Source organism: Trichomycterus rosablanca, chromosome 6, assembly GCF_030014385.1.
Source record: "Trichomycterus rosablanca isolate fTriRos1 chromosome 6, fTriRos1.hap1, whole genome shotgun sequence".
In the NCBI taxonomy this organism is placed as follows: domain Eukaryota; kingdom Metazoa; phylum Chordata; class Actinopteri; order Siluriformes; family Trichomycteridae; genus Trichomycterus; species Trichomycterus rosablanca.
The window spans coordinates 9578220-9601672 of record NC_085993.1 but is presented as its reverse complement, the minus strand read 5'-3'; the positions used below and the strand labels follow the sequence as shown (position 1 = coordinate 9601672).

General features: G+C 40.8%; 1 protein-coding gene across 2 annotated transcripts in view; it reads right to left on the bottom strand.

Moving 5' to 3' along the window:
- The window catches only part of plxna1b (plexin A1b), a 268336-nt gene extending 247829 nt beyond the window's left edge, over positions 1-20507 (bottom strand). Inside the window, exon 1 of one of the 2 annotated variants that reach the window (XM_062997386.1) lies at positions 20430-20507. The gene's annotated coding sequence lies outside the window, so the exon portion shown is untranslated. Of the gene's footprint in view, positions 1-3838; positions 3890-20429 lie in introns of those variants that run through there. The other variant, XM_062997387.1, reaches the window with a different exon arrangement.
- Between the last annotated feature and the right edge of the window lie 2946 nt (positions 20508-23453).

The window sequence follows — 23453 nt, the reverse complement described above, 5'->3', positions numbered from 1 at the left end:
GATGACCAACTCAAACAGCAGCAATAGATGAGCGATCATCTCTGACCTTACATCTACAAGGTGGACAAACTAGGTAGGAGTTTCTACTACAGTGGACAGTGAGAGGACATGGTATTTAAAAACTCTGTGTCTGATCCACTCATACCAGCACAACACACACTAACACACCACCACCATGTCAGTGTCACTGCAGTGCTGAGAATGATCCACCACCTAAATAATACCTGCTCTGTGGTGGTCCTGTGGGGGTCCTGACCATTGAAGAACAGGGTAAAAGCAGGCTAAAAAAGTATGTAGAGTAATAGATGGACTACAGTCAGTAATTGTAGAACTACAAAGTGCTTCTATATGGTAAGTGGAGCTGAAAAATGGACAGTGAGTGTAAAAACAAGAAGGTGGTTTTAATGTTATGGTTGATCAGTGTATATGCACTGCCTAAAAAGGTATTCGGCCTTTAATCTGCTTTCTATTCTAGTGTTTCAAAATTTAAACACAGTGCTTTGTGTGGTATCTGTCAAAGTATGTCAAAGGAAAAAAAAACAAGGATTTCAGTCCATGATTTTTAACACATACAAATCCACTACATATTATTAAATAGCTCATCTCTTTGTGAGGTCTGTCAGTACAGCAGTCTGTTTTTTTTATTAAATGCTCATCCCAGGTAACAACAATTAGGCATGCACAGTTAAAGTTAGACCAGAAGTAAATCAGCAGATTATTAGCGAATGTACTGCTTCTGATGACTGATGTTTTATGTTTGTATAACATTAATAATGTGAGCTCTTACACCGCATTTGAATACTGCTGCTACAAATGTACTAAAATGACAGCTTTAAAAAACACATCTCTATAGACACACCGCAGTAATATAATTCCCCATGACTCATTGTTCTACCTGCTCCTTACTTTCCATTTAGCGCTTTCATTCAATGTTAAGTCAACAATCATGTGATTTTGCTAAAGAATTTGAAAAGCCAGATTATCCAGTCAAAGTACTGGGAAAGTCTGAGCAGCCGTTGAAAGGCCAGATGAAAAAAAGCTGAAGAAAAAGTGGAACGGCGGTAAACCCGAAACATCTGTTTGGCTTTTAGAAGACCTAAACGTCATACGAGAAAGCAAGAAGAGAAGTGTGTGTGTGTGTATGCCTGTTCTGTTGTGCATGTGTTGTGTTAGCTGTGTATGTTGGTGTGTGTGTGCGAGTAAGTGTGTCTGTTCTGTTGTGTGAATGTAAGTATGTGTGTGTGGGTGTGTATGTGTGTAAGTGTTGCTAAATGTGTGAATGTGAGTATGTCTGTGAAAGTGCATTGATGTGTAAGTGTGTGTAAGTGAGTGTGTGTGGGTGTGTGTGTGTGTGCCTGTTCTGTTGTGCATGTGTTGTGTTGGCTGTGTATGTTGGGGTGTGTGTGTGCGAGTAAGTGTGTCTGTTCTGTTGTGTGTGCGTGTGTATGTGTGTAAGTGTTGTTAAATGTGTAAATGTGAGTGTGTCTGTGAAAGTGTGTATGTGTGACTATGTGTGTCCATGTTGACTGTGCATGTTGAGTGAGTGTTGTGTATGTATGTGTTGTGTGTTCGTGTATGTGTTGTGTGTGTTCTGTTGTGCATGTGTTGTGTTGGCTGTGTATGTTGGTGTGTGTCTGTTCTGGTGTGTGTGTGTGTTGATGTGAGTATGTCTGTGTGGGTGTGTATGTGTGACTGTGTGTGCATGTTGAATGAGTGTGAGAGTGTTGTGTATGTATGTGTTGTGTAGGTGTATGTGTTGTGTGTGTGTTTTGTTGTGCATGTGTTGGGTTGGCTGTGTATGTTGGTGTGTGTGTGTTGAGTGTATAGATGTGAGTATGTGTGTGTGTGTGTGTGTGTGTGTGTGCATGTTGTTGAATGTGTGTGAGAGTGTTGTGTAGGTGTATGTGTTGTGTGTGTGTGTTTTGTTGTGCATGTGTTGGTTGGTTGTGTATGTTGGTGTGTGTATATGTGTTGCTGAGTGTGTGAATCAGAGTATGTCTGTGGGAGAGTGTGTGTATGGGTGTGTGCGTTTGTGTGTGTGTGTGTATGCGTGCTGTGTGTGTGAATGTGAGTATGTGCATTGGTGTGAGTGTGTGAAGAATGAGAGACACTGACACAGAGTTTAATTCAAATCTAAGTTAGTTTATCCTCACTATCTTCTACTGCAGCTTATGCACTCTATAAAAACACGTTTAGCCACACACACACACACACACACACACACACACACACACACACACACACACACACGCACACACACACACACACCTGTTCCCCATACCCAATTTCGCTAGTCTCATCTCTCCTCTGGCAGAAGAAGCAAGGGCGTAGGTTCTCTACATTCCTCACTGTCCGTGAGCGGGGAATTCTTCACATCCGAGCACAGCTATTAAAAAGTCGAAGCTGTGCCAGTTTCCCGCTTTATCCTCTTTAAACATCAGCACCTCCAGCCAAACACTACATTTCCAACTCCTGCCGGCAAGACACGCCGCCTCGGGCCTGAAAGATATCACCTTGTTCGAGAGGAGTACTTTTTTTATCCCAGTCCTACAGAGCCCAAACCCTGCACATCTCTCACATTTCACCCCAATAACACGCCCAGTCAGCGCAAAGGATAATTCCCCAGCCCTTCATGAACCGAGTCAGGTCAGGTACGGCAGGGAAAACAAATGATCTACGTTCGGGTGTCCTTACTGGTAACATGTGACCTGAAAGTCGCAGGACTGCTCGCAGTATTTCAGGATGAAGAACTGTTCAATCCTGCATCATCCTACAGGTTGTAGGAAAGAGGTATTCTGCTAGTACAACAGGAGTGGGAGAGCTTCCTGATAAAGTGGTGGTAATGCTTGAAAATAACCGAACAAGTGAAAGTACAACCACATAAAGACCTGCTCTATGTGACTATAAAAATTGCTATGCACACACACCCACACACACGAAGTAGTGCATGTAGCGCTTGTGTAATGTAAGCTTGAAAGTGACATAAATCAATAGTGTTAGAGGCCAAAGTAAACGGCTTCTGCCATCTGCTTTTAACGCCAACAATGGACCTAACCGAATTTTCGTCAGATGGCTTCATCCTCAGAGTCTGAGAGGAACATAAGTGAACCTGAAGCGGGAGGTTAGCTTTACTGAGAGAGTCGGAGAAACACCGCTGAACGAGCTGAAATTCAATTCAGCACTTCCACTGCTGGAGTAAAACCTAATAATACTAGGCTAGCTAGTTTATAGCTAATAAACCCTGTTAGCTTGCATTTAAAGGTATTTGAACGCCTAACCATGAGTCTGTTGGACATCCCATTTCAAATACGAATGGTATTAAAACAGAGCGACCTTTATTAGGTCTTTTCAGCTATAACAGCAGCCATGCTTTGAAGAATGTTTATGGGAATTTGTGCCTATTCAGTCAAAAGAGCATTTGTAAGATTAGGCTCTTAGACTAGTGATATTGGTCCAAAGAGCCTAAATTGATGTTCCAGTTCATTCCAAAGCTGTTCAGTGAGGCTGAGGTCAGTTTCTTTTAATCAGGCTTTTTTGGCCGCTCAGGTGGCGCAGCGGTAAAAACACACGCTGCAACCAGAGCTGGGATCTCGAATACATCGTATTGAATCTGAGCTCTGCCTGCCGGCTAAGGCTGAGCAGCCACATGAACTACGATTGGCCTGTTGTTCAAATAAGGGCGGGACTAAGCCGGATGAGGTCTTTCTCCCATGACTGGTGCAAGTACGACAGAGATGAGAAAAGAGTGCTCTCAGGGTGTGTCTCTCTGTACACAACGCTGAGCTGCACTGCACTCGTCAACGTGTAGGTGATAAGATGCATACGGCATGCTGCCCACCTGTTGGAGGGGGCGTGGGTTAGCTTCGTTCTCCTTAATCAGAGCAGGGATTGGCATTGGTGAAGAGGAAGCATGACGCAATCTGGCAATTGGACGCGCTAAAAGGGAGAAAATGCACAAACAAACAAAAAAAAAATCAGGCTTTTTTTACACCTTTAAAGACCTTGCTTTGTACACAGGGGCACAGTCATGCTGGGACAGGAAAGGGCCTTCCCTAAACTGTTGCTGGAAAGTTAAGAGCATATCATTTTCATTATATAAGTGATTTATTACACCTGTAAGCAATTTTTGTAGCTTATACACATGAATTTAATAACTAGAAGGGGTGTCCCAGTGAATGTAACCATTGGGGGGCACATGTAAGCTCACTCTTAGTGCCGATCCCAAGCCCGGATAAATAAGGAGTTGTGTCAGGAAGGGCGTCTTGCATAACAGATCCTAAATCAAATTTGCAGACAAATGATCCGCTGTGGTGACCCCCCCACCCCAAAAGGAATAACTCCTGTAAACCATTACATGTAACCATATTACTACCATAACCTAATTTTTTGTGAATGATACCTGTTCCAAAATCCCCTTGAGGTGTTTTTGTAAGGATTATATAGGACAAGCATTGTTCTCAGCTTGACTTGGGCTTATCAGACCAGTTCATCCAGTTCTTGAGCGGAGAGAAAGAGAGCAAGCCAGAGGGAGACAGCAACAGGGCAATAAAACCTGTCCGACAGTTAGCTAGTGGGGGTAGAACCGAGGCGTCGGGTCATCAGGAAATAGGTGTACACAGAGTAAATAAATAAATGTGCAACAGTCGAACAAGATCCACGAGATTCCTGTGACAGGGCGAGAAACTAGCGAGCAAAAAGTAACAACGAGAAAGAAGAATTGACTTCAATGAATAGATTTAATCACTCAATGAACGGCAACTTGTCAGCACTTGATATAAACTGTATTGGACAAGAGTATTGGGACGACCCTTCTAAATATTGGATTCATGTGTTTCAGACAGAACAACTGCTAACAGGTGTAATAAATAAATGAAATTACTTTGCAATAATTTAGGGAAGGCCCTTTCCTGTTCCAGCATGACTGTGCCCCTATGCATAAAGCAAGCTCAATAAAGACATTAAGGGTGTGTTCGAAAACCTAGAGAGCTGCCTTGCTGTCTACACAGGCAGCTGCCTAAGTAGAGAGGATTCTAATAAGTCTAAATTCTAAAGAGTGTAATGCGGATCAGCACTGTGTACGGAGAGACACACCCTGAGAGCACTCTTTTCTCATCAATCAGCCAGCAAAGGTCGTAATTGCATTAGTTATGAGAGAGAGACCCTATCCGGCTTAATCCCACCCATATCTGAACAACAGGCCAATCGTTGTTCATGTGGCTTCTCAGCCTAGCCGGCAGGCAGAACTCAGGTTCGATACGATGTATTCGAGATCCCAGCTCTGGTTGCAGTGTTTTTTACCGCTGTGCCACCTGAGCGGCACATAGTGTATTTTAAATTAGCGTAGGTTTTACTGTTAATGTTTCTAAGACTGGGGGACAAAAGACTTACTATGATTATGTTCAATCTTTCCCATTGTGAGTAAAGACATGCATCTCAGCTCCGCATCTTATCTTTATGAGTATAATGGTAAACCCACTATACACAATCCCAAAATCAGAGATTCGTTAAAAGAATAAATTTTTTTTAATGTACCCGTAATGACATTTCAATGGAACAATCCATCGTCAGACAGAACAAACGAAGCGTCAGAAACAGCATTTGTCGAAAGAAAAAGGAACTCGGGCTGCCCAAAACAAAAGCAGTCAGTGTAATGGCAAAACACTGGCCCTCTATGATCATGTGTCTTCTCTGATCTAATCTCATCTCCATAAAAATCCACTCCCGTCATTGGCATCACACTGTCTTCTCTAGGACTGGCACAATCTCAGCCTGTGGTACAGACAGCAGAAGTGGATTAACCTATTCAGAACAAGAGGGGAGGGGATTTAAAGGGTCAAAGTGCAAAGCGGGGCCATAAAGGCGGTGATGAAGCGAGAAGGCTCGCCCCTCTCCCACAGGAGCATTTGGGTTAAGACTGGTGGGGGGGAAAGGCTAAGCCTTGCGTGCAGACCTAATACGGCGAGATCTTTTTTTGAGTCTGCAAAAATTGCCTCAAACGAAAAGCACAGCAAGCTCATTAAGACTTTAATTAGTCAATAATGTTCGTAAACCTTTTTTCATTCACCCAGCAGGGAAGGAATTTAAAAAAACAGGACGACTGAACCTCCAACACACAAAAAACCCCGTCACCAGCACACACACACATTCCCGTAAACCAGGACGGAGTGTGTAAAAGTAGGAGAACGGTGGTGGAACCTGGTACAGGACATTCCACCGTCCTGGCCATGTGTGCTCCAGACATCACAATCCCTCACTCACGGCATACGACAGTTTCCAAACAGCTTTTAGGCCGCATGCCTTTCCTGACACAATCCTCCCATTTATCAGGGCTTGGGACCAGCACTAAGAGTAAGACTGATGTGTCCCCTCATTAGCTAGGTTTACTTAAAGCCACACGCCTTCTGTATTTGTGACTCCGGCTCAAAATTTTAACCCACAGAATTTAGGTGAGGCTGTTACCAAGGTTGAATTTTATAATTATGTCAGCCAATTAGAAAGAGCATTTATATCAGCCAATCAGCAAACAGCAATGATGAAAATGAAGGAGAAGCAAAGTACGATGATCAAAACTTAGATATTGAGGTTTCTATTTTTTTTATTCATTTCTATGCATCTTATACACCGATCAGCCATAACATTAAAACCACCTCCTTGTTTCTACACTTACTGTCTATTTTATCAGCTCCACTTACCATATAGAAGCACTTTGAAGTTCTACAATTACTGACTGTTGTCCATCTGTTTCTCTACATATCTTTTCAGCCTGCTTTCACCCTGTTCTTCAATGGTCAGGACCCACTCCACTCTTTAAGACACTCCTACCTAGTTGGTCCACCTTGTAGATGTAAAGTCAGAGACGATCGCTCATCTATTGCTGCTGTTCGAGTTGGTCATCTTCTAGACCTTCATCAGTGGTCACAGGACGCTGCCCATGGGGTGCTGTTGGCTGGATATTTTTGGAGGACTATTCTCAGTCCAGCAGTGACAGTGAGGTATTTAAAAACTCCATCAGCATTGCTGTATCTGATCCACTCATACCAGCACAACACACGCTAACACACTACCACCATGTCAGTGTCACTGCAGCGCTAAGAATGACCCACCATCCAAATAATACCTGCTCTCTAGTGTCCTGGGAGAGTCCTGACCATTGAAGAACAGCATGAAAGGGGGCTAACAAAGCATGCAGAGAAACAGATGGACTACAGTCAGTAATTGTAGAACTACAAAGTGCTTCTATATAATAAGTGGAGTGTAGAAACAAGGAGGTGGTTTTAATCTTATGGCTGATCAGTGTACACCTTGAACAGCAAATTGTTTACAAAAGTAGTTTACAAACATCTATGGTTGTGTCCCAATCCAGAGCGGTCTGTACTAAATAAAAGCAAATTAGTATTTAACTACTGGTGTCAGTACTGTTTTAGATTCTATTTATTATATTGTATGTAATTTACAAATGCCAGCGATCACACACCAGCAAAGCATGTATGCATGTTCTCATGGTTGCCAAAAATATCCATATGAAGGCAGCCCCACTTTTCTATCATAATACAAACCCTAGAGGATAACAGTTACAGCCGTTATTATGAGAATCCATCCAAGGCCAAGAATCTAAAATGGTTGACCACTTATATGCTCACCAAAGTACTATTTAGGTACAAATAGGAATTATGAAGAGCCACTTAAACAAAGTAGAGTCAAACCCTGTGTAACTTAGACCTCATGGCAAAACACTGATACGGCAATTAGCTCAGATAATAGGGGTCTCTAACACATACCAAAGGCTGAGCTGCACTAAATGCCTGCTACATTTCACCAGTCATGCTCAGTGAATGCCAGGCCGACTATCAATGACTCTTTAGGCTGGTTCTTGACACAAAAGACCCAAGAACAAAGAGACAGACAAAGACTGAGAGATGGATGAGATTGTGGTTCCAAGGGGGTCAAAGACACACCAGATGGGGCATAGGGCACGGGGCAGAGGGCATAGCAATGCTGGTGTGGGTGCTGCTGCATTTCTGTGGGATTTATTTATGTTGTGTATGCACACCGTGCAGGCACACTGCATGTTATCTAGCACCTCATGGTGTAGGAATTTCTCTGATCCCTCATGGATCCTCCTCTGAGACGTGCAGAGATGCTTCCCAGACCAGATGAAAGGTCACTGCAGGACAGGATTTCAGATTAAAGTAACATTTACACAGAAGGCGGTGGGCTTCATGCAGGATTAGGAAAGACTGACAGGGTCATCGAGTGTATTTACATGTAATAGACATGGATAGTCTGATAAATGAACTAAATTAGACCATTGCATTAATCCAATCAGTAGGGTTGGATGTACTTGAGTTATCAGATAAGGGAAATCTTAAAGTCTGAATCTGGTTCCTTAGTGGCATTGCTAATGGTAGTGAAACTGTTTACATTCTTTAGGTTTTACATCTCACACTTGCAACTCAAGTTTTACTGCAGATTTCCAGGCCTACTCATTATTTCTATGTGCTTTATGTTTACTGCAATGACACAAATGAGGGCTGTGTCTCAAACCACATAGTGATTTCCTACATACCATATCAAATTAATACACTCCGATTGGCATACAAAGCATATGAACAATGACCTGGCTAAAATCCAGACAATTTATTTATTTTCTTAAATGCAATAATGTTCTGACTTACTAATTCAAGATATCAGTGTATGCTCTTAAGTAGGGCTGCCACTTACGACTATTCTTCTATCAATTAATCTATAGACTATTTTATCGATTAATCGATTAATCTAAATGATTAATTTTCCTCCAAAAAATTTACTTCAGAATCTCATTTAAGCTTCTTTTGTCTTAACACAAACTGTACGGCATAATAATATGGCACACAACTAAATGTAAACCAGGTTTATGTCCTTATTATCAAATTCTCAAGCGCTCCATATTAAACAAAGTGCAGCATGTGTTTATAACATTCTGTACACAAAGCAAAGTGCTTAAACTTATAGCAGAAATAAAATAGAGGTAGACACGTCTATTTAAATCCAACGTACAGTAACGACAGAATGAGCCCAGATTCTAACCTGCACATTCACTCAGAATTACTTCACATTCTAAGCCATGTAAACAAAGTGGTAAGTGTTTCACATGAGAAGCTTTTTGCGCTTTGAGCGCCGCAGCAACCGCAAAAACCGCGAGCCCAACGCAGGAAAGTGAGCGGCGGACTAACTAAAACTCGCTACGAAATACGGTATTCCAAGTTCTCCATGAATAAGAAGAATAATTAAACAACATAGAAGTAAAAGTTTTGCCGTGTCTCATGTGCCCTAACTAAACTCGCTAAGGAATATGGTATTCCAAGATCTCAGCGATTAAGAAGCTTAATGAAACAATATAGATGGGCAACATCACGCTAGTGCTGCTGTATACCATCAATGCTTTGCACAGTGTACAAACCACCTTTTTGCATTTTACATTTTCATTTACATTTTCAGCATTTAGCAGACGCTTTTATCCAAAGCGACTTACACAATGAGCTGAACACAATGAGCAATTGAGGGATAAGGGCCTTGCTCAGGGACCCAACAGTGGCAACTTGGTGGTGGCGGGGCTTGAACCGGCAACCTTCTGTTTACTAGTCCAGTACCTTAACCACTGAGCTATCACTGGCCCCAGCTATCATTTTTGCGCCAGTTTTAAGTATTCCCAAACTTTTGATGATTTGGGTCTTCAGTGTGACTTCAGTGTGACAATCATTTCACTCTTTCATTTGGAGTAACTATTGTATTCCAGTAAGAGTCACATTGGGCCCTGGAAACACTGGTCACTGCTTTCAGGATCAACAAAGAGTAGATAATCAACCTACTTGCTATCAAGAGTTGAGATGAAATGGGATCACCTGGAAAAAGAATATTGAGGACCGACTATTTCAAACTCCACACAGACAATAACTAGAATCGGGGAACGAACCTAGGTTGCTGGTAGCGAGAGGCACCTGAACCAGCTGCTGCGTCATCAAGCCACTACGATCTGAGAAATAAAACTTATTTTTAGTGCCAGACGAGTTAAATATTATTATTGCCATGACACACACCCTCCAACACTCACACACTTTTCATCCTCCTACACACAGTCGCCCATATGTAAAGGTCTGCGAGTGGGCAAGCCTGAAGCATACTGCAGAATAAGTGCCAGCCACTGTGCAGGAAAAAAAGTGGTAAACAAACTAAATAAATGAAGAAAGGCATCTGGAGCTCTCTCTCTCATTCTATCTCACGCTCACACACGTTTTTCTCCCAGTTTGAGACTGCATGAATCAACAACCGAGGTAATAACGAGTGTGATTGCACACGTGCACAGTGCGCCCGGCTAAAAGAAGGAACAAGCATGTGAACACACCCATTCGTGTGCGCTTCATCAGTCAGAGCCAAATCATTGACCTTAGACCTCTGCCTAAATACCCTGCCTAACAGGGTTAGCACCGTGGCAACCAATGACATCACCAGTACGCCAGTAAGGGTTTTTTCCCCGCAAAGGCACAGACGGGTATCATTGAATCACCAACTAATTGCTTCACGTGCAGATAAGGCCAGAATACAATCCATTACAAAATGAAGTGTACGGTGCCAGTGAATGTAGCACATCAGTCTCACAGTGAGTGTACAACAGCGCACGATTCAGTGCACACTCAAATGATTTATTAAATCTGTAGATACAAGATTGGACCTTTTATGCAAGAAAATACCACTAATTAACGACACTACTACCTGTCCCAAGAACGAATGGAAAAGGAAGAGGGTTGAAGAGCAGGCAAGAAATCCATCTACGTAAGAACAATCTCGCTTGTAAAACAATGAGGAAACAAAACGGCCGGGGTAACAGATCTGGCTCTACCCCTAATTCTGCGAACCAGTCTAGCTGATTGATGTTCCCTGTGGCACACAAATGGAACTGAAAAAAATAAGGTAATGATGCAAGTAATTTATTAGCACGTGAATAAAACCGACCTTTAAGGGGTGCAGACTTTTGATAACTGTAAAAAATATCATGTTTTAGTTTAATTCACTCCGTTAAATGAAAAACTTAAATGATCAACCACGTTAAATTGTTTAATTTCAGTGCTTTAACAAGTTTGTGGTCCATAAAAATGAAAAAAAAAAAAAAAAAAAAACACAGAACTTAATCAGGACCAGTAATGAGTAAAGTTCCATCCCGCCCTTACTGCATTTTTTTTTTTTTTTTTTTTTTTTTTTTATAATAGCATGCTAATTGTATTTTCTACGTGGCTTCTGGTGATTCCACACAAGTGGCTCGATTGAGAGACTGCATTGTGAACGTGTCCAAATATTGAAGCTTCAGCTACCATGCAAGTGGTATTTATACATCCCAGTATCTTTAACACGACTTTTATGGCTAAGATGAATAACAGCACTGGTAAACTAAAGTCTAAAATAAATAAATGACACTATGGTGGAACATCACCACTAATATTTAACCCAGCAATGATCTGGATTGTATCACTGGTAAAGCAGATGTTTACATATTCCAGCAGATTTCTACTGGTTTATCAGTTCTAAAACCACGCTGGTGAGTTACAGCATTCCACGCTGGAGTAAAGCTGCTAAATTATTCACTACAGAAAGAACTACACACTGCAGGAAAGCATGGCAGTAGGAGTAGGAGTGTGTGATGCTAAATCAGATAGCATATGGAAGCAGGTCTCAAAGACGGTGCTGATGCTGCAGAGACATGTTCCTGTTCTTAAGATAGCATCAAGCACTGACTTCCAGATCAATTCCGTCCAGGTCTTGCAGAGCGACCAGCTTAGACAGCTCATGCTCAAACGAAAGCCAGGACTTGGGTCATAGAAGAAATTTGGCAAGTACAAAGTGGCACGAATAAAAGATGATTTCTGATCATAAAGGACTGTAAGGAAAATTGGACCTTTTGTACAGTTTGCTGTGGTGTGTGGTAGTGATTCAAAATTACCAATGTGAATTACAGCTAGGACCAATTTAATCACAAATTAATACTTAAAGGTATTGTACATAGCTCAATAGTAAAGGTACTGTACTAGTAATAGAAGGAATCTGGTTCAAGCTGCACTACTGCCATGTTGGCACTATTGGACCCTTGAGCAAGGCCCTTAACCCTCAATTACTTAAACTGTATTCTGTCACAACTGTAAGTCGCTTTGGACAAGCACGCTAAATACCAGAAATGTAAATGATAGAGTATCTAAATCAAGGCCAATAATATCTAACCCTACCAAAAGAATTATATAATCAAAATTGTAATTATCAGAGCTAATTGTGATTATTTAAAATAAAAACTTGAACAAAATGTAATTTAAATGAATTGATCTATGGTTCAATCTATTTATTATATTGCAACCTTTATTAGACATTTTTTATTATTAGTATTACTGTTATTATTATTATTATTAAAGTGCTGTCGTATGACCATAAAACCATATAAAGTGGTTTTTCCAGGGTCTTCTGTTTGGGGCTTGTTTATTATTCCTCTAATTCTATCCATCCATCCAACTCTTTCAAGAATAAATGTATTTATTTTTATCTGCATATTTAATTTGGCACAGTTTTAATGCCGGATACTCTTTCTGACAAAATTCTCCCATTTAACCAGGCTTGGGACCAGCACTAAGGGTGCAATAATGTGACCCCCCAATAGCTAGATTCACGTAACGCCATGCTCCTTCTGAATTTGTGAGCCCAGCCCGGGATTCCAACACCCAGAACCCAGGCATGACTCTTACCATTACGCCACACTGTATTAAAATGTTGTTTGACACACACTCAGGACATTAAAGAGGATACCAATCACATCCTGGGTTTTTCAGTGTGAACAGGGCTTTCTATAAAATCAAGAAAGGTTAGAGGATGGTACGAGGTCTTTTTGAAGAACTGCAAAAAGAGTAGCACAAAAATAACACCAAAAAAGGCTAAGTATAAATAATACATGGCTTCCATGAGCGCTGTCATGGCAGCAGTAAACTGGTGCAGGTTTCTAAAGCTCCAGCCCACTCATTCGAGAACAGAATCTTTCATTCATTGGGGATTTCATTACCAAAAGAAAAAAAAGAAAGTGAAAAGCAGCTTGTGAATCAAAATCTATTTTGGTAACATATCTTTTCTTTGACATGATGCTTTTTAATAGCAGCATTAGCCTGGCCTCTGCACTGCAGCAAAAGGTGAAATTCTTTCAGAGTCATTGACTTCCGTCCCGACTTGAATGTATCGCATTCCATATAACCTGGCCATTCAGCATGTTGTGTGTAAGGAATATTGGCCATCATAAGGCTTGCAGTGAGCATCTGCAGCGCTGCTGTTTGTGAACGCGCTCCCTCATGGGAGGTCAATCTCCCTGCAAAGCAAGTGCCTCGGGGAGAAACACAGTTGGCGTTACACCCGTGTGTATGTGTGTTCATGCATGCGTTCGAGAACTCTTGTTTGCTTTTTATGACCCACCACTTCACACCGTAACCGCCAGTCCTCTTAAATGCTTTTTAATATCAGCACTCGCCTAAGGACAAAGAGAACAACAGTAGCAGAGCAAGTGAGAGGGAAACAATGAGACCAGTAGTCGCTCCATACAAATCTTGTGTGATATGAACTTGTCATACAGGACACCAAACATTGCGCTTACTACATCTGTTTTTGGATGAAAAATGGATCAAAAAAGAACCTTAATTAGTACAGAACCTTGTGCGTACTTTCTGCTCACAATTTAGATATACTCAGTCTCCCTGTACACTCTGGCAACCTCTGCTGGCTACACAAAATCACTGCTGAACAAACATGTCCGCAAAAAACGCAGGCAAACAAATTATTTGGCTCATAAGGTTTCATTAAATATAATGCACTCCTACTAGTAATAATGTTTATATAATTTATAAAATTCTATGAGTTAGCCACTATGATCGAGATAGTAAAATACAACTGTAAAAGGAATAGAACTATTAAGGCTTGACGTTTTAACTGCCTACCAAGCTAGCTACAAAACAGCTTAATATTTAGGTCCTCCAGTTCTAAATTAGTTCCAGGTATTAAATTAGATTCCACATGTTTTCACTCTAAACCACTGGCATATTTGAGCAACATGATTGATGATGCCTAACACACTTGACGTAGTAACGCAAGCCTGTAGTGAGTAAGTACTTGATCTTGTGTCAACTAAAACTAACCAGAGCTTTCCTACCAAGTTTCTTAGAAGACTTACTTTTTTCAAACCATATAATATAATCATAAAACCCTTACATTTTAAGAAAGCAGCAAAAGCACCCCAAATAGATATCACAAGGACATCTTTCCTATAATCAAATCAGTTGTCTCAAAGATCTAGTGTTCTACCAAATATACCTGTGTTTTCTGACTGGTTATTAATATTTTGTCTTCATCCATTTCAGGCGATCTCTACTCAGTCCTGGAGGCTAACTGTCTGGCCATGTTTCAAGTTTTTCCTGTTCCAAAGTCCTGACACACCTGATGCAGCGTATGACCTAATTATCCTGCATCATCCCTAAGGCATGAGGCAAAGGCAAAACTGTTTTACTACACATTGCAATCACAGAGTGCATTGTAACTGCAGAGACGGTGGTGTGTCAACAGTGTCGATTTGAGCTTTGCAAGGCTACAGCTGTCATCCATACCCATACGCAGTCACTGTAGAATACAAATGGGTTGGATAATTATTCAGATGTAGAAATGGACTGCTGTCTACTGTTTGTCTTACTGACATTTCCATTCTGTGTTTTTTAATCCTGGTGTCTGTCACGTTTTGTTGAATAACTTTTAAGTTAGCAGTTACTGCGTTTAAACTAGCAGAGTAAGTTCAACTTTAATCTGATTTAACATGAGCAACTGCAGCAGAGCAGTTAAGATTGGCTTAAGTCTTTGGTGAGCAACGCCTGAGGTGAATAACAGTTGGCTTTGTAGAGGCAAGGAGATTTTACCACTTAAGTTATAGGTGGCTTTGGGGAACTACATAAAAGCACTGAAAAAAGAAAGTCTAATTTACCCTTTGCAATCTTTTACAATTATATTACCTGCCAACACTGAGAAAAACTATTAACAATACGTAATCAGGAAGCAAGTTGTGACCCTCTAGCTGTGAGAAGGCAAAAGCTTTAACTGTACTGAACTGAACTGAACTGGAGCCAACATTATAAAACATATAAGCCATACATCGTACTTTATGTATTACAGAAGTGAACAATGACTGGTGCCATCCTAAAGTACAAGAATTCCCAAAATTCTTCTGGACTTCACAGTTTGGACCTTAATTAGGCAAAAAACCAACTTCTGCTGACTTGTTTATCATCCAAAAGGAACACAATGAACAGAAATAGCAAGACGAGCCATAGAATTTGACAACTGTGAGTGTTCGGGCAACAAACGGAGGGGCGGACAAGGAGGACAGAGAAAGAAAAAAAGCTGGAAGGAGGACACTGTCATACCAGTTAGATATGTCTGCCAATCAAGCCAGTCGTAACAGCAGCCATCTTGCCAAGATCTCACTCCCACAGAATGCAAGCACACACACACACACAGCAGTACACAGTCTGGTTTAAGTCAACATCGAGAGAGACTCTTGAGACATCCAATTAATTCCCAAAAAGTAACTTCTGGGCAACGACTGTGGAAGCCACCTCTGGAGGACACAGCTTAAAGTCTGATAAGGAAATTAAAAACACAGTAAAAGTACGTGAAGAACATGCAATAATCTTTATTTTGTCCACATCATCCCATTTTTCCTCTCATAAGCATCTAGGCCGAGTCAAAACAAAAGCCTAATCTTCTCCCTTTGTGGCCAATTTATAGCAATGGCCATATCTCTGTTTTGCCGTAATTACATCCCACTTGAGCAATTTCTTTCCAATCATTTTCCTCTGTCGCCGAGATAAATGAGTTTTGGCTGAGGCTAATCTCGAGCTCTGCCCAGTGGTTAGCTAGCATTTGGCCACTGTTAACCATGACACTAGTCCAACTCTTAGCATTAGTATTTAGTTGTATCCCTGTGAAAAAAACATCTGTAAAGCCACAGGACAGACAAAAAGATAGACAAAAATAAATAAGTGTTGTGTAATAACTAGGGCTGTCGAAGTTAACGCGATAATAACGCATTAACGCAATCTCAATTTAACGCGATTAAGATAAATAGTGCCATTAACGCAAATTCTAGTTCATGTTGAGACTTGACTGGTAGAACAAACGTTTTAATGTCGGACATGTCACCGTTTTTCATTTGCGGTTTGTTAACAAAATGTAAAAGAGCGTCGTAGCATCTGCACTTGCATAATAAAGAAATAAATACACGCTATATTCACAAGTTGTCGGGAGCAGAACACTTTATTAACTTATTCTGTTACGGTAAAGAATACCGGACAGCTGAGTCAAGCACGTTGTCCATTAACTATGGAAGCCCCAAAGGGTCAAAACACACTCACTTCGTGTAGAAACGTCCATCAAACCATTGGATAGTATTACTGCCTAGTATGTGAGTGAATAAACTCCCTTACAGTTTTCTCTTGTCCCAGCAGTTTTTAACATAAGTACATTTAGCATAAAATGTGTTCACCATTTTAATTGCAACATTTCACTTAAAAATCCTTGTTTTCTATAACATTTACACAGATTTTTTTTAATGCGATTAATCGTGATTAATTATATGAAATTCTGAGATTAATCGCGAGTAAAAATTTTAATCGTTTGACAGCCCTAGTAATAACGCAAAAAATAAGCTAGTTAAAACACACCAAAACTGATTTTAAATGAGTCAACCCTGACATAACTTTTATGAAATGTCACACAACTTTTAGACTATTATTACTGTTGCTTATTTTATATATAAATATAGTTAGTTAGATAGTTTGTTTGGTTTTGTTAATGTCTGTTTAGTTTTTGGTTTAGCACTTAAATATTTTGTTCCGGTTTAAGCTAGCATTACATAACAGCAAACTTTTTAGAAAATATAAAATTTTGCTAATAAGCTTTAAACAAAATGTAAAATGTTATGACCTTGCATTTGAGAGAGTGTTTTAAATTGATATTCTTACTGTGGACAGACTGCAACTGTGCTCTCAGTTGGAACCATTTGGAAATGAATTACGATTACATTTTAACAACAACATTAATCAAATAATGACTTATCAGTGAGTTATGAGTTATCAGTTAATTATTGGCATCCCTAATAAAAAAATTATTAAATTATTTCTACATTGTTTCTATTTCAGTTCTAATGCAACTAAATGTCTAAACTATAGATGCCATACCATGTTTTTAAATATGATATTCAGTTTTAGTGTTGGTCATTTAAATTTAGATTAAAAGCTTTGTGTCAGATTTTATAGAGGACTGCAAATTGTGAACCAAAACAGGATTGTGGTGGCTGTAATGTTCATGTTTTCTGGCTTAGTAATCTCATTTAAAAGTAAACCAATTACTGGCAACCATGTTCATATGACTGTATAAACCCATCAGAGCATCCTTTGTTTTGTTTTTTTAAAGTTGGAATACCAGAGTTCAAATCTTTAGAGAAAGAAATGCTGCATTCAACTACTTCAGAGTTGATGCTGATTTTACATCCTTTACTACCTTCACACTTTCAAGCTGCACCGACCAAGCACTACATGTAACCAACTACCATATCTACATGTTGAATACTTAATAAGGTTTTAATATTTAAAAGTAGATTAACTATGATTGTTCAGGTGTGCATAACCATGTTCATGTGGGGTCTTAATAAATGAATATAATTTAACCAAACCAGATAACTGTAATATTAAAGAAACAACATTAAGTTTCCTAACACAAACTGCAAATTTAATTTCATTTTACTTTGATTTATCTTAGTCGGAAGTCAGAAAATCAGAGTTAAAAAGCAAAAGAGGGAAGGTTGGGGCAGTTTGAAGCCGGGTAAAGGTGAAGATGTTTGTCTAGTTATTCACTATCTTTAGTACCAGCTATGCAATATCTAACCTTTGTATATTAGTATGAATTAATGTGGTATTTCTGATTATTATTGTTTAAACAATACTATTTCACAGGAACAGTGATTCTTCTTCTTCCTCGGCCTTTGTCCCGTTCGGTTGCGGGGTCGGCTCTCGGCGGATCATGATCGGCATTAATTTGGCACAATTTTTACGCCGGATGCCCTTCCTGACACAACCCTCCCTATTTTATCCGGGCTTGGGACCGGCACTTTAATGCACTGGTTTGTGCATTCTAGCGGCTAGGTGCATATAGGACAATTCAGTGTCTCCAATTAGCCTAGCTTCATGTTTTTGGACTGTGGGAGGAAACCGGCGCACCTGGAGGAAACCCACGCAGACATGGGGAGAACATGCGAACTCCGCACAGAAAGGACCCGGACCGCCCCGTCTGGGGATCGAACCCAGGACCTACACAGGAACAGTGATTCAATTATTAATAATTACTAATTGCTTTATCCTCTGTCAGACATGGTGGGTTTTTGACTAGACTAGCATTGATCGCACAGATTTTTTGAACCAAAATTGCGGACACTGCCGGATCTGTATCGTGGGCTGTCTTCGGTCAAAGAATACCACATCAGCCACCGGTGAAGATGTCTCAATGGACAAAGACTATCGATTACAATGAGTGATTTTGTCTTGAACAAATGGGAAACGGAGACGATTATTGAACAGTGTAACATTGCTTCATTATAACTTGGTCTTGAGCATGCGCAGATGGGTCGGTACCAGAACTCAGCAACGGTTGATGTTCAAACTTCAGCGACAGATAGATAGTCGGTATTAAACATTAAAGTAACCCGAATATTTCTTATTGTATCAAACTGCGAACATGGCCGTTAATTCTGGTAGACTTCGTGACCATTTTAATAAACTTTGGTCGATAAAGGTATGTACTAGGTTTGGTAACGTGTGACCACCGAGAGATTAGCCGTTAGCCCGAGTTTTATCCGCAACAAACTATTTAGCTACGCACGAGCTCGCGCATTCTCAGCTGCAGTGTGGTAATGTTAGCCATGCTCTCGTAGTCCGGGACAAGAGCAGCTCAGGCAGGAGCAAGAAGAAGTGAACAGGAGGCAGACATGTCGAGGCCAATCGGTTTTCAACGCCTGGGTTTCATTAAACATTCAGCGTGTGTGTGTGTGTGAATGGACCCGCTTCACAACCGCCTAGTTAAAAAAAGGCTTCCAAAAGCGCAGCCGAGCTGAGAGAACGACACACGACCTGTGGGTAAGTTTAGGCAGGGCGGGTTGTTTTGTGGCTGCTTCATTAATTCCGTGGACAGGACATGTTTCAGGGAAATCTCAGATTAGATTTAAGTGTTCAAACGCTGGAACGTCCGTCTAACAAGGACGTTTTTACTGCAAACTATAGCCTATTTCTGTCTGACTTAAATTTCACACCCTTTGCTCCGGTAATGTCTGTAAATATTGGAGGAGCAGCAATGCAGTAAGGGAAGGAGTTAAGATTGAATGTTTACGTCCTGAAAAATACCTTAATGTGAAATTCCAATGTTTAAAATACCTCAAAAGAACCCCTCAATGCAATGAGCAATTTAATTTAGACTCGTGTTAGGACACACTGTGAAAAAATGTGAATGTATGTAATATCAAGACCTCAGCTCAGGACCAGCAAGGGTTAGTAGTAATAGTACAACCGATGGGAAAATATTGTTAGACGCAAAGCCCAGTGTGGCGGGGGAGAAGTTAAGTTGTTGTTGTAGGGAGGGGTGGTTATAAAGAAGAAAAACCCCTTCAGACAACATATGGCCGCAAGAAGTGTTCGCAGTAACTGCCTGCTGGAGAGCCGAGTGTTCCCACAGCAATATTCTGAACAAGCTTTACCTCTGCACACGTTTCATTAAACCTTAGGGAATTTCCTTAATCTGCTCAATTCACTCCAGCATTTATACTCATCTTACTAACGCTGGATTGTACGTTTTCCAAAGCACGTATTTATAAACACACGCAGTGCTATACCCGCTTTGCGCTTTAAGAACACAACGCACGCAATGTGCCCAACAGACACCCGCAAATTCGTTCAGATAAAGCAAATAAACTGATCCGATCACACAGGCCATGTGAACGGGTTTTGCTTTTCATTCACCAATTCGACCAACATCCCGTTCTGGCTCAACTACTACTAACTGTACGCAGATTTCCACCGCCGTACTATACCCGATCCAGTCACTAAAAGCATCAACTCCCCTCGTACAGGTAATAATGCTGCATTAAAAGTTTGCGCACAAATTGAGTCAAACATGATCGATCCCTGTAGGCACGGCGAGAGCAATGCAGCCAGAATCCTCCTCCACCTCCACCAGCATACCGAGTCATGAGAGCCCAAACCAAAGTATCCGCACCGGCGCAGTTCCACGCCGAAACCGCTCACAAACTGGAAATCTCAACCGCAAAACAAACACATAATTGAACTTACTTTTCTTCAAGTGATCCTCGGAGTACACGTTCTCTCCATGGCTAAAATTCCCCGAAACTCAGGCAGTATCCTCTGTACAACTGCTCGAGTGAGTGCTAGCTCAGCTCCCCGCCGGAATGAACGAGCTGGAATGCGGCTCTGCTGGCGGAAAGGGGGCAGAGCCTCAATCTAAGCCGCGCGCCTGCGCACTGACTCAGACGTCCGCTAGAGGGCGATGCAGAAACACGCTACAGCAGTCGATCCCAATTCCTCTCTCTCCAATCATACTTGCGTACACTAGTACCTCAAACCAATTGTTCTCAGTGGGGTTGTTTTCAGGGCGTTTTTTTAACTGATTGACAAAGTTTGGCACAAAGTGGTGAGCCACAAACCAGCTTTGCTTGCAAAGACTGAGCCTTTGGTGGATCATCTTTTTATACCAATCATGTTTTCTTGGAATTTTTCGAAATGGTGTAACTTGAATATTTTGCAAGCTGTTCTTTTTATTTTTTCCCTCCCCAACTTTTTTGAGGCATCAAAATGTATTTATTTTGACAAATTGCAATCAAATAGGTCAGCCAAAACATAAGACATTTCATTGTATTATTGTAAGTTAAATAAATGTTTAATAAAAATTAACAAATCACAGATTCTTGTTTTTATAGCATTTAAAAATGTCCTACTTGTCTTCAAATTCTGTTTGTATGTGTATACTGTAACTATCCTGTAGGGATGTAGTTTCCACAAGGGGTGTTTACTAAATTGATTGTTCTTTATAAATGTAACTTAGTCTGAATTTGCTACTCACGTCTGCAGTAATGGGCCAGCAAAAGACATTCAACAGCGTAGAAACTGACAAAGACTTCCATTTTGCTGACATGACAGGCGGATCTTTGTTTGATGATGGGTTTTTTTAACATTAACGCTTATTCTGTACCCCATTATAATGTAGCCTGATTCCTGTAATTTTAAATCTACGTACCTACACATTAGTTATGTAAAGATAAAAGGAAGCAACAAAGCTGAAAAATCTGCTTGTTTGGTTTAAAGACAGTCACCTCCTAACCTTAGTTGGCGATTGTCAGATTGCTGTGCGCTTGTCTGCATAGAGTTAGTAAAGCTTGTTAGTTTAGCTGCTAATATTTACTTAGTGTTCATGTCTATTTCATTTTACTGGGTTCTAATACGTTAGGATAATTTTACCAAACAAGTAACAGAGTAGCACTAATAATTTTAAATAACCTACAAATAGAAAAGTATTTTAGATTTTTAATGTCAGTATGTTTAGGGGGGGTGGGGGGGGGGGGGGTTCAAGTCAGCACAGCAGGGCTGTTCATTGTGGAATATTAGGGACAACTAGCTATATTTGTTGATTGTATACCTTGTATACAGGTTGTGTGTCTTCATTAGGTTTACCCATTTGTACATACATTTATTGTCCTATACCCACAAAGTGCATGTATATGGTGCACTCATAAAATGGGTAATAAATAAAAGGAATAAGACTGAATACTTATTAGGCACAGTCGGCTGTGACTGTGGAAAAGGGGGCTGGATGGGAATTGCTTTACTGACACTGCAACAATGACTCCTACTGTCTGGTCAAGGCACAAGCAGTGGAGGAATATAGAGAGGGTAGTGTGGTACTTTGCCAGGATGCTCTGTAAGAAAAATGTGCACTTATCATGGATAGGAACTCAATATTCATGCAGCCAGGTCTTGAATCGAATGTCCAGCAGGCTCATGGTCTGGTGACCATATGACATATAGAAGGGATTATATGATACTGAATTTTCTGCTATGGAATCCACGGTGTGGTGGATTTCTCATGTCTAGGACATGTGCTTATGGGTAAAAAAAAAGTAATAGCATGCTTCTCACTGCAAATCCTCAAAACATTAGAATTCAGAAATGAATGTGGTGTGCTCCTCAGCATCAAAGCTCTCTCTCTTCACTGTGAAGCATGTGAGGCGGAAAACAGAATTTTTCAACACAGACTTTGTCTGCGTGCTTTGTATGTGTGAACACTCATACACTATTAATGCAATGAGGTTTGGGTTCAGAACAAACACTCTTTTATGCTAGGGAGAGAATGAGAGTTGAGTGATCATCTGGGGGCTATGGCCATATCAGTCCTGCTCATATGCCCTGCTGCTGCAACATTTTGGCAACAGGATCAACCCTTTGCATTGACACAGCCTGTACATATGAACAAAGATATCAGTTACTTTCTGATACATACCATTCAAATGTATCCACTATTCACTTCATTTGGCATCGCCCTGAAATACTGGGTGCAAGATGTGAACATACCCCGGACAGGGCATCACACATACATAAACTCACTCACTCACTCGCACAGAGGAGCTGACCTAAAATGGTACAAAGGATAGTGTGGGTGCAACAAAGCAACATAGTTAATGGAGACCTGAGTTCGATTCCTGTCTTCAGTCAATGTCTGTGTGGATTTTCAAATTTTCTCTGTGTCCACATGAGGTTCCTCTAGGTAGGTACTGTGGTTTGGAAATGCAGAAGGTCGACCTCAAAAGACTTAATAGTGCCTGTGGACTACAAGGCCAGATAGGGTGTGGCCCTCTTGCCGCTGCAACAGCAGGTTCTACTGTCTGCATAAAGGCACATGGTGTTGAAGAATACTCAGAGATTAACGTGGTCCTCAGTATGTGGTGAGGTTCTCTGTAAGAATATGCAGCTGGTTGTTTAAAAACACTGCCAGCATCCTCACATGTCCCCGAGAGGGATTCTGCTAGTCTGCGTTCTTCCTCGACCAAAGATGTCATGCAGCCAGCAGAGGTCACCAGAGTGCACAGGGACATTGATTACAACAACTGGGGCAATCCAAAGGGTCGAAAAAACTATAAAGCGACAAAAGAAATCAGATGTCTGATTATTTAATCATACAAAAATCAGTTGCAGAAGTAATGTGATGACAAGTGTGTCTTTTTCAGGTTATGTTGCTTTAAGAAATGCTTTCTTATCCAATTAGGGTCGTGGGGGGGGGGGGGGGGGGGGGTGCTGGAGCCTATC